The sequence below is a fragment of the Callithrix jacchus genome, chromosome 15 (assembly GCF_049354715.1).
Source record: "Callithrix jacchus isolate 240 chromosome 15, calJac240_pri, whole genome shotgun sequence".
Taxonomy (NCBI): Eukaryota; Metazoa; Chordata; class Mammalia; order Primates; family Cebidae; genus Callithrix; species Callithrix jacchus.
Window position 1 is genome coordinate 70,700,996 of NC_133516.1, and position 12,684 is coordinate 70,713,679.

General features: G+C 46.5%; 1 protein-coding gene across 2 annotated transcripts in view; it reads left to right on the top strand.

Moving 5' to 3' along the window:
• FBLN2 (fibulin 2) overlaps window positions 1-12,684 on the top strand; it is a 91,857-nt gene that overhangs the window by 41,194 nt on the left and 37,979 nt on the right. The window lies entirely within an intron of this gene.

Genomic DNA, 12,684 nt, shown 5'->3' on the forward strand with positions numbered 1-12,684 from the left:
GACTTTTTTTTTTTTTGAGACAAAATCTTGCTCTGTCGCTCAGGCTGGAGTGCTGTGGTTCAATCTTGGCTCACTGCAACCTCCGCCTCCCGGGTTTAAGGGATTTTCCTGCTTCAGCTTCCCAAGTAGCTGGGATTACAGGTGCATACCACTATGCCCAGCTAATTTTTTTGTATTTTTGGTAGAGACAGGATTTCATCATGTTGGCCAGGCTAGTCTCAAACTCCTGACCTTGTGATTTGCCTGCCTTACTGTCCCAAAGTGCTGGGATTACAGGCCTGAGCCACAGTGCCTGGCCAATTCCATATGATTACAGTGAAGCTGAAGGAGCTGGAAATGCCTGTTCCTAGTGACAGCATAGCCATTGCTTGTGTTTGTGGTGGTGCTGGTGTAAGCAAACCTACGGCACTGCCAATCATATAAAAGCCTAGCACAGTGCAGGGCATCATACTTGATAGTGAATGAGTGTTACCAGTTTATGTATTTACTATAGTTTGTTATTTTGGTGTAGGCCCAGGGTACTACTATACACTAGTATGTTATTTGGCTTTCTACTTATTAAAAAAAAAGTTAACTATAAAACAGCCTCTGGCAGGTCCTTCGGGAGGTATCCAGGAGAAGGCATGGCTATCACAGGAGATGACAGCTCCATGCTTGTTACTGCTTCTGAAGATGTCCCAGTGGGATAAGACATGGAGGTGGAAGGCAGTAATATTGGTGATCCTGACCCTGTGTAGGCCTAGGCTAGTGTGCAGTGGCATGATCTTGGCTCACTGCAACCTCCACCTCCTGGGTTCAAGCAATTCTCCTGCCTCAGCCTCCTGAGTAGCTGGGACTACAGGTGTGCGCCACCATGCCCAGCTAATTTTTGTATTTTTTGTAGAGACGGGGTTTCACCATGTTGGTCAGGCTGGTCTCGAATGCCTGACCTCGTGATCCGCCACCTCGGCCTCCTAAAGTTTTGGGATTGCAGGCGTGAGCCACCACACCTGGCTTATGTCTTCGTTTTTAAGAAAACAGTTTTAAAAGTTAAAAAAAAGAAAAATTAAAAATAGGCTGAGTATAGTGGCTCATGCCTGTAATCCCAGCACTTTGGGAGGTCAAGGAGGGTGAATCACCTGAGGTCAGGGGTTCGAGACCAGACTGGCCAACATGGGGAAACCCCATCTTTACTGAAAATACAAAAATTAGCCAGGTGCAGTGGCACAGGCCTGTAATCCCAGCTATTTGGCAGGCTGAGGCAGGAGAATCACTTGAACCTGGGAGGTGGAGGTTGCAGTGAGCCAAGATTGTGCCACAGCACTCCAGCCTGGGTGACAGAGTCTCGCTCTGTCACACACACAAAAAAAAGAGCCAGGAGTGGTGGCAGATGCTTGTCGTCCCAGGTACTTGGGAGACTGAGGTAGGAGAATCACTTGAACCTGGGAGTCGGAGGTTGTAGTGAGCCGAGATATCGTACCACTGCACTCCACTCTGGGTGACACAGCAAGACTCAGTCTCAAAAAAAGAAAGAAAGAAAGAAAGAGAGAGAGAGAGAGAGAGAGAAGGAAAAACATACATAGAATCAGGATGTAAAGAAATGTTTTTCTATAGCTGTACAATGAATGCATTTATGTTTTAAGCTAAGTTTTATTACAAAGGGTAAAAAATTAAAGTTTATACAGTAAAACCATGACAGTAAGCTAGGATGAATTTATTATTGAAGAAAGACAAATATTTTAAAATAAATGTAGTGTGGCCTAAGTGTCCAGTGTTTGTAAAGTCTGCAGTAGTGCACAGTAGTGCCCTAGGCCTTCACATGCACTGACCACTCATTCACGGCAACATCCAGTCCTGCAGGTTCCATGCATGGTAAGGGCCCTGTCAACCAGAAATAAAATTCTGCCCACCCCACAACACCTCCAGCCATCTAAACCAACTTCCTCCTCGGCCAGGGCGCTCAAAATGTAACCTGAAAGACTGGTTCAGGCCAAGAAGGGAAGTGGGGGTCGGATAGGCCTCATTATACCTCTCTCTCACAATAATGTCAACACAGACTTTAAGTCTGATAAGAAACATTTTACAGCCTAGCTAAAAGCTTCGTCTGCACAAAACTTTGGTCTTTATCTACATGATAAAACTATACCATGCACAACCTCTTATCCCAACCCAAATATCATTCCTTTCTACTGATCCCAGGTCTTTAGACAAACTCAAGCAATTATCAACCAGAAAATGTTTAAATTTACCTGTAGCCTGGAGGCTCCCCAACCTCACTTTGAGTTGTCCTGCCTTTCTGAATCAAACTAATGTGTTTCTTAACTGTACTTGATGGATGTCTCATGCCTCCCTGAAATGTATAAAACCAAGCTGCACCCCAGCCACCTTGGGCACGTGTGGTCAGGACTTCCCGAGGCTGTCATGGGCACGTATCCTCAACCTTGGCAAAATACTTTCTGAATTAACTGAGAACTGTCTCAGGTTTTCTGGGTCTGCAGACCCTATACAGGGGAACCACTTTTTATCTTTTATACCATATTCTTACTGTGCCTTTTCTATGTCTGGCTTTGTTTAGATTCACAGATACTTACCACTGTGTTTCAGTTGCCTATAGTACTCAGTACAATCGTATGCTGGACAGATGTGTCGCCTAGGAGCAAGGCTACACCATGCAGCCCAGGTGTGTAGCAGGCTATGCCACTTAGGTGTGGGTAAGGATGCTCTGTGTCCTTATACAATGATGACATCACCTAACTATGCATTTCTCAGAACTTGTCCCCTTCGTTAAGTGATGCATGATTGTGTGGGGTGAAGAGAAATGGAAAGCTGCCAGGTGGAGACACGGGGTGTTCAATTCTGGAAGGGCCCCAGCCTGGCCCTGAGGTTTCTCATTGGGAACCCTGAGCTCCAGGTCCCAGACCACTCTGGCTTTGCTCTGGCAGAGCGCATCCGGTGGCTGCTCCCAGGATACCTGCTGCCTCTTCTCCAGGCAGGACTTCTGAGTCAGCGCCTCGCTGGCCAGCGTGGATCACCTGAGGCTTTGCAGAAGATGGAGCTGGATCGTGCTGGTGCCCCACTTCCTGTTTACTTCTAAGAAAAAAAAATCCAGTTTATATTATGTGATATTTTTATTTTTATTTTTTATCAATCACTAGTTATTAATATTTCTAAAAAGGTATGTTTATATTTCTTACAGTAAATACTGGCTTGGGAACACCAAAATTGCCATGTAGTTAAATGTCTCATATTAAACTGTGTATATGATGGGCTGGGAGTTAAGCAAGATAGAAAAACCATAAACAGAATTAAGTCATTTGTAAGATTCATCTGTAAGAAACACAAAACATTAACTTTTTTGTTTATTTGTTTGTTTTATTTTTGAGACAGAGTCTCACTCTGTGGCCAGGCTGAAGTGCAATGGCCCAATCTCGGCTCACTGCAACCTCTGCCTCCTGGGTTCAAGCAATTCTCCTGCCTCAGCCTCCTGAGTAGCTGGGATTACTGGCACGCCCCACCATGCCTGGCTAATTTTTGTATTATAAAACATTAGTCTAAGAATCAGAATTGTGTTAAACTTCAGTTTGAGCTGAAATATAGTCTCTTAGGTAACAGAAGTTCCTTAAACTAATAAAGAGGTAATTGACAGTTCTGAGAAAAGACAGTACACACTTTAGTGTCTTGCATGTTCCACACATTCTTTTTAAACAGAGTTAAACTTGTCAAGAATTTCTGTGCTTCTCCTGAATCAGGGGAGCCCAGAGTTGTGCAAGATACTTTTCTCTCTTTTGCATAGAGTTGGCCCCTAGACATCTCAACAGAAATAACCCATGAAAATGCCGACGACAGCCACACACATTACTGGCTCCCTGGAAGGCTGTGGAAGGGTGCAGCTTGCCCATGGGTCATCTGACTGCAAACATACCACCTTCCAGAGCTTTCTAAGGAGCAGCTGGAAGTCAGATACTATGGGGTCTCATGGCCCCTCCCTCCCGTGTTGTTGAAGCCCACCATCAAGCCCTCTTTGGAAGCTGTGACTCTCCCAGCCACAGCTCACTAATATCCCAGGTTTCCAACTGGAACTGCAGCCCACACTGAGCAGCTGGGACAGACTTTCAGTGGGGCTGTTTGAGGGGGAAGGGGGCTTAATGAAGAAGGGGCTCAGCCTCATCATTGTTCAGCGTTCTAATTTTAGACACACACACACACACACACACACACACACACACACAGATATTTCAATCTTGACACTGTATCTTGCAACTCTTAAAAATAAAGCTGTTCTCTAATATTATCACATACTATGACCCTACACTTAAGGCAATTACCAATTCCCTAATGCCTTCTAATATTCGGACTAATTCATCTCTCTCTTCTTCTTCCCAAAGGATATTGTATAGCTTGTTTTGTAAAAGGAATGTCTAATCAAGGATAATTAGATATTTGGTTTATTTTTGGTTGTTATGTCTCCAAAGAGTTTCCTTCTTTCTTAAAGTTTCTGTTGAAGCATTATGTTCATGCTCTTGAGTGTCTTTTAATCTTGATTAATATAACAGTACTCCTCTTAGAGCTTTTTTTTCTTTTTTTTTGAGACAGAGTTTCACTCTTTTGCCTAGGCTAGAGTGCAATGGCACCATCTTGGCTCACTGCAACCTTCATCCCCACCCTGTGTTCAAGTGATTCTCCTGCCTCAGCCTCCCGAGTAGCTGGGATTACAGTCACATGTCAAGATGTCTGGCTAATTTTTGTATTTTTAGTAAAGATGGAGTTTCATCACTTTGGCCAGGCTGTTCTTGAACTCCTGACCTCATGATCCGCGTACCTCAGCCTCTCAAAGTGCTAGGGTTACAAGCGTGAGCTACTGCACCCAGCCAGAGCTCTTTATTAGAGTAAAATGTATAGACAATAAAGCAACAAGCCTTAATAGAACAGCCTAGCAAGTTTCTACTTCTGTGTAAATCCAGGCATTCCACAGTCAAGATAGAAAACATTTCAAGCACTCCAGAGTTTTCCTGGTGCCCTTCCTCAGTTCTTACACCCCATAGCTGCCTGAAACCATTATTCTGACTTTTATCACCAACATACTCTTGCCTTGATTTTTAATTTTTTTTTGTAGTGATGGGGTCTAGCTATGTTGCCCAGGTGTTGGGTCTCCAACTCCTGGCCTTAAGCAATCCTCCTGCCTTGGCCTTCCAAAGTGCTGTGGTTATAGGTGTGAGCCACTGTGCCTGGCCTAACTCTTTCTTATTTATTTTTTTTTTTTTTGAGACTGAGTCTTGCACTGTTGCCCCGGCTGGAGTGCAGTGGCATGATCTCAGCTCACTGCAAACTCCATCTCCCAGGTTGTTCAAACAATTCTCCTGCCTCAGCCTCCTGAGTAGCTGGGATTACAGGGGCCCACCACCACGCCCAGCTAATTTTTTGTATTTTTAATAGAGACAGAGTTTCACTATTTGGCCAGGCTGGTCTTGAACTCCTGACCTTGTGATCCTCCTGCCTCGGCCTCCCAAAGTGCTGGGATTACACGTGTGAGCCAGCGCGCCCAGCCTGCCTTTTCTTTAGTTAATTTATTTATTTGAGACAGAGTTTCACTCTGTTGCCCAGGCTGGAGTGCAGAGGCGCCATCTCGGCTCACTGCAACCTCTGCCTACCAGGTTCAAGCGATTCTCATGCTTCAGCCTCCCGAGTAGCTGGGACTACAGGCGCCTACCACCATGCCCATAGTATTTTTTGTATTTTTGGTAGAGATGGGGTTTCACCATCGTGCCCAGGCTGGTCTCAAACTCCTGACCTCAAAAGATCCACCCGCCTCAGCTTCCCAAAGTGTTGGGATTACAGGTGTGAGCCACTGCACACTGTCCTGTTTTGTTTTCTATTCTTGAATTTATTTAGAATGATGGGAACATACAGCATGATCTTGCTGGTATTTGGCTTCTTTAGCTCAAGATAAAGTATTTGAGATGCATGCATGTTGGTGCATGTAGCAGCAGTTTATTTTTAGAAAATTACTCCTTATGATTCCATTGTAGGAATATGTCATAGTTTTTAAAATCTATTTTAGTGTCGATGGACATTTGGGTTCCATGCTGCACACAGTTTTTGTGAACATTCTCATCTGCGACTTTTGGAAGAGCAGGCATCCATGTTGGCTGGATACATACTGAGGACTAGTGTTGCTACATCAAAGTTATGTTTAACGTTAGTGGATACGGTTTTCCAAAGTATGTCACCAGTTTACATCCCTGCCAGCCATGCATGAGAGTTCCATTTGCTCCACATTTTTGCCAACTCTGGTGGTTGCCATTCTTTGTAATTTTGGTCAGTCTGGAAGATGTGTCGTAGTAGCTCACTGTGGCCTTTATTTGCCTTCTCTCACAAGTTGTGATGTTGTGTACATTTTAATCACACTTGGCCATTTTGTTGTCATTTGCCTATTTTAAAATTAAGTTTCTTTGTCATATTGGTTCATAGTTTTTAAAATATGTTCTGGTTAGGAGTCTCTTGTTGGATTCCACATATGTGATCTCATTCTATGATTTGCCTTTCTACTCTCTTAATGATCCTTTCTGATGAATTCATTGCAAATGTTGTCATCTGAGGAACACAAATTCCAAATTGGAACGAAGTGTCGTCTGTTGATCTGTATATTTATGTTAATACATTTTGCATCCTATTTAAGAAATCAATGTCTCTCCCAAGGTTATAAAGATATTTTTCTGTTATATCCTAGATGTTTTATTGTTTTGCCTTCCACATTTAGCTCCTTAGTCCATCTGGAACTTGTTTCTGTGTATGGTGTGAGTAGGAGTCAAAAGTCAGTTTTTTACAAATAGCCATTCAACTGGCCCAGCATGTGTTGAAAAGGCTGTCTTTCCCCCACTGTGTTACATTGTTAGCTTTGCAGGAATCAAATGACTGCATCTGTATGGTCTGTTTCTGGCCTCTCTTTTCTTTTCTTTTTTATTTACTTACTTGTTTTTTGAGACAGAGTCTCACTCTGTTGCCCAGGCTGGGGTTAAGTGGCGCAATCTCAGCTCACTGCAACCTCTGCCTTTTGGGTTCAAGCGATCCTCCTGCCTCAGCCTCCTGAGTAGCTGGGATTACAGGCACCTGCCACCACACCCAGCTAATTTTTGTATATTTAGTAGAGACAGGGTTTCACCATGTTGGCCAGGCTGGTCTTGAACTCCTAACCTCAAGTGATCCACCTGCCTTGGCCTCCCAATGTGCTGGGATTACAGGCGTCAGCCACAGTGCCCGGCCAATGTTTCTGGCCTCTCTTTTTTGCTCCATTATCTATCTTTGCACCATTACTGCTCTGTCTTGATGACTGTAGCCTTGCAGTGATTTTTTTTTGTTTTTTTTGAGATGGAGTTTTGCTCTTGTTACCCAGGCTGGAGAGCAATGGCTCACCGCAACCTCCGCCTCCTGGGTTCGGGCAATTCTCCTGCCTCAGCCTCCTGAGTAGCTGGGATTACAGGCACGTGCCACCATGCCCAGCTAATTTTTTGTATTTTTAGTAGAGACGGGTTTTCACCACGTTGACCAGGATGGTCTCGATCTGTTGACCTCGTGATCCACCCACCTTGGCCTCCCAAAGTGCTGGGATTACAGGCTTGAGCCACTGCGCCCGGCTGCCTTGCAGTAATTTTTAATATCTGCTAATGGGAGTTTTCCAGCATGGGATCTTCTTTTTCAAGATTGTTTTAGCTGCTCTGGGTCCTTTGCATTTCCATTGAAATTTAGAGTTAGCCCCTTTAAAAGGCAGCTAGCATGTGGATTGGTATGGTATTGAATCTGTAGCTCAAGCTTGAGAGAATTGACATTCATTATTAAGTTTCCAGCCCATGAACATGATCTATCCCTGTTTTATTTAGGTTGTTTTTATTTTCTTTTGGGAGTGTTTTGTCATTTTATGTGTAGAGTTCTTGCATATCTTTAATTAGACATATTCCTAGCTAGTTGATGTTTTTAATACTATTGCAAATTGTATTGATTTCAACACTTCATTTTTTAAGTATTTGTGGCTCATATTAGTTTGCTTTGGCAACAGTTTATGTAGCTCATTCTGTGAGTTAGCAATTTAGGCTGGGCTCTGCTGATGTCGGCCAGGTGTGGCTGATGTTAGCTGAGCTTGCTCATGTGTTTGTGGTCAGCTGGGTGCTCAGCTGTGGGATGGCTGGTCTGCGATGGCCTCTGCTGGGATGGTTGTCGATGTTCCCTCATCCGTCCTCCAGCAGGCCAACCCAGACTACAGAGTCCCAGGAGAGAGTGCAGAAGTCACAAGGTCCCTTTGGATTTCGCTGTGCTGTATCCTGCTGTCCATGGCAACGTAGTCATGAGGTCAGCCCAGATTCAACAGGTGGGAAAATAGGTGCCACCTCTCAATGGGAGGAACTGCAAAGCGTTGAGGCGATTTCTGCAGTTGTCACAGATAGGACACAATATTCACACTCAATTTAGCAGCCTCCTCTGCAGGGTGGGAACCTCGTTGAGGTCCTCCACATGTTAGCTAGCCAGGCATGGGTCAGGGTTAATCTGCACACTCACATTGTGATATGAACATAGGGAAATGTTTTCAAGTTTATCTCTGGTAGACAACAGCCTTGGCTTTGGGGACAGGCAGAGCTGCATTCCGATCTTGGTGCAGTCACTTTCTTCACCTTTAAGAGGAAGATAGGCCGGGCGCGGTGGCTCAAGCCTGTAATCCCAGCACTTTGGGAGGCCGAGGCGGGTGGATCACGAGAGATCGAGACCATCCTGGTCAACATTGTGAAACCCCGTCTCTACTAAATATACAAATTAGCTGGGCATGGTGGTGCGTGCCTGTAATCCCAGCTACTCAGGAGGCTGAGGCAGGAGAATTGCCTGAACCCAGGAGGCAGAGGTTGCAGTGAGCCAAGATCACGCCATTGCACTCCAGCCTGGGTAACAAGAGCGAAACTCTGTCTCAAAAAAAAAAAGAGGAAGATAATTGGCTGGGCACCGTGTCTCATGCCTGTAATCCCAGAACTTTGGGAGGCCAAGGTGGGTGGATCACAAGGTCAGGAGTTCAAGACCAGCCTGGCCAACATGGTGAAACCCGTCTCTACTAAAAATGCACACATTAGCCGGGTGTGGTAGTCCACCCCTGTAGTCCCACCTATCAGGAGGCTGAGGCAAGAGAATTACTTGAACCCGGGAGGCAGAGGTTGCAGCGGGCTGAGGTCACACCGCTGAACTCCAGCCCAGGTGACAGAGAGCAAGACTGTATCTCAAAGAAAAAAAAAGAAGAAGAAGGTAATTACCCCTAGCCTGCAGGGTTGTGGGGAGAATGAATTAGGGTGACATATTCAGAAGTCCCCAGCGTGGGCAGCTGTAACCATCAGCAAATATGAAGTCTTCCTCTCTCAGCCCCGGAAGCAGCCCGTCTTAAGCTAATGTACCTCCTCTTGCTCTGCCGCAAACACTGCAGGCTTTTCCAGCACTCAGTTTACCTCTACTTCAGAGTTGAGCTGAGCTGAGCTACAGTCAACAAGCTGTTATCTTGTAAAATTTATAGACTTTTAAGTGAACATTTTCCCAGTTCTTTTCTGTGGTCGTCTCTTTAGATTTTGGAGCCTCTATATTTTCTTCCCAGGGCCAGGAGTCAAGCATTTTTTTTCTGGAGACCTTTGAAAAGCTCATAGACCCCCAGTGGGTGGGTGGGATACCAAGGGTACAGTTAAACCCTCTCTCCTTGGTGTTTGGGGGCTACATGTATAAATGTGAACAGAGTTCCGTCAGAGAGCTCGTTCAGAGAATGGCTTACCTGGGCTTGATGGGCTGGGGGTGGCGCTGGGCAGGGCAGAGGTCCCCTGCTGTGGTGGGCCTCTCTCTGGAGAGGGAAGAGGTCCTTTGCTGTGATGGGCTTCTTTCTGGATGGGGCAGAGGTCTATCGCTGTGACAGGCTTCTCTCTGGGTCAGGCAGAGGTCCCTTGCTGTGATGGGCTTCTCTCTGTGCTCAGACCTCATCTCTCACCATTCCTGGGCTCAGGGAACCTGCAGTTTGGGCAGCTTTGACTCCTGTCCTGGGGAGTGGGGGTCACCTCACAAAATAAGCCCACCATGCTATTTAAACCCTGTGTGTGACCTTGGACACATCACTCTGCCTCCCTGGGTTTTGGTTTTCCCAGCTGGGTGGTGGCTGTTACTGAAGTGATCTGGCTCTGCAGGCTCTGAAGGCGGGGGGAGGCCTAGACCCTGACCTGGGCCCAGGGAACAGCTCTTGCTGGGAGCCCGGCATCTCGAGCTGGCAGAGCTGAATGGTCAGGCTGGCTTCCAGGTGGCACTCTACTGGGGAGGCAGAGGGACCCCAGAGCCCGGGCCCTGGGCTCCAGACCCTGTGCAGGATAGTGTGTAGCTGAGAGCCTGCTGGAGAGTGGGCGTGTGGAAGGGGCCAGAGGGGTGGCAGGGAGGGCCCTGGTTCCTTTGGAAGAATTGATGCGGATGGGGACTTGAACTTCCTTCCCCGTCTTTCCTTTCTTTGATGCTCAGCTCAGGAGCCTGCACTCTGGAGCCATGCAGCTGGGTGAGATCCTGTGGCTTCCCTGGCTGGGTGTGTGGTCTGGGCAAGCTGTGCCTCCTCTTTCCACAGCTGTCTGCTGGTCTGCAAAATGAGGGCTGGGGCTAGGACCTTCCTTCTAGAGCCAAAGGGAAGATACCATGGGTGCAGGCCTGGGCCCAGCCGGTAGCTCTGCCAAGCCTGAGATCCAGCTGGTTGTCAGGACTGGCCAGGCGCCTCCTCTGGGCCAGGCCTGAGTGTCCAGACGGTAGACATCCACAGAGGAGAAGGTGATGTGAGGGCCATGGAGAGCAGTGGGGACACAGAAGTTGGTGCTGAGGGGGCCGGCTGGGGCTGCTCTGCCTGCTGAGGAAGGTGTCCCTCGGGCTGAGTTGGGTGAGCTCAGGCAGAGCCCCCCACCTAGCCACTCCTGCTGTTTCTTACCATCCCCTGCTGGTTTCTGTGATCCTGGGGAGGAAGGCAGACCCAGGTTCAGGAATCCTTCCTGTCTGTCCATTTTATAGTCCTCATAAAAAAAACCTCAAGGTGCCTGTAATCCCTCCACCCTGCCCCTCCGCACCCCCAGGAGAACACCAAGGATGGTGGGAACATCAAGGCTGCAGCCTTCTCTGCGATGTTTGCTCAGGCCCCACAAACATCCTGTCCAAACGGGCCTGGTGGAGATGGCCCGATCACCAGCCTCCTGCCAGGTGTGAAAACTCCTCTGCAGCATTCTCAATGCCAGAATTCTTTTAAGGCTTTAATGTCAAGGAGCCCGACTGTCTAGAGAGGTCACAACCTCTGTGCTGAATTGTTCAGAGATCCATTGTCCTATGATCAAAGGAGCTTAGAATCCTCAGAATCTCATTTTTTTTGTAAGTCTCTTGAATGAGTAATACCTCCATATGAGATAAGAAACAAATATAAGATCAAAAGGGGTAAACAGTGACAGGTCAGTTTCCTTCCTCCCTCCCAGGGCTGAGTCCCACCCCAAGATAGCCACCCTTACCAGTTTCTTCGGTCTCCTTCTAGAAATAATCCATGCATATCCATGCATCTTTTTAGAAAGACAAATGGTAGCTTATTAGAGATACTATTCAGCATTGATCCTTAAAACATTCTTCACCGAACACGTGGAAATTGGTTCATGTAAGTACATGCAGAGCTAATGCTTTTTAACAGCTGCATCAGATTAGATGGATATAGCGTCAGTTTTGCTTTGTTTTGAGATAAGGTCTTGCTCTGTCTCCAGGCTGGAGTGCAGTGGCGTGATCACCGATCTCTGCAGCCTAGACCTCCTTGGCTCAAGCCATCCTCCTGCCTCAGCCTCCCAAGTAGCTGAGACCACAGCTGCATGCCACCAGGCCTGCCTAATTTTTAATTTTTTTTGTGAAGATGGAGGCTCACTGTGTTGGTCAGCATCAGTTATTCAATCACTGCCCTGCAGATGGGATTTAGGTTGTTTCTGGATCTTTGCTGTCACAAATGCAGGTGCATCAGAATCTGTGATGCTCATGTTTGTGTTCATTAGATCATCTAATCTATCAGCAGATTAAATTCCTACAAGGGGAGGTGCAGGGTCACAACTTTTTTACACTGCGGTGTGTTATTGTTTTATCACATAATATGACATTGCCCATTTTTAGCTCTGCTCTTCCATGGCATGAATTACATTCACCTCATTGTGGAGCCATCGCCACCATCCACCTCCAGACATTTTTCATTTTCCCAAACTGAAACTCTGTCTCCATTAAACACTAACTCCCTATCCCCCACCCCCAGCCCCTGATACCCACCATTCCATTTTCTGTCTCTATGAATTGACTACTCTAGGGATCCTATACAAGTGGAATGATACCGTCTTTATCCTTGTGCATCTGGCTTGTTTCACTTATCTTGATTTTATTTTTTAAGTTTATTTTTGTTAAAAAAAATTTCTTTTTTAGATAAGGCCTTGCTCTGTTGTTCAGGCTGAAGTGCAGTGGCACGATCATAGCTCACTGCAGCCTCGACCTTCCAGGCTCAAGTGATCTTCCTGCCTCAGCCTCCCAAGTAGCTGGGACTATAGGCACACACCATCACACCTGGCTAATTTTTAAATTTTTTATAGAGTTGGAGTGTGGCTATGTTGCCCAGGCTGGTCTCGAACGCCCGGCCTCAAGCAATCCTCCCACTTCGGCCTCCCA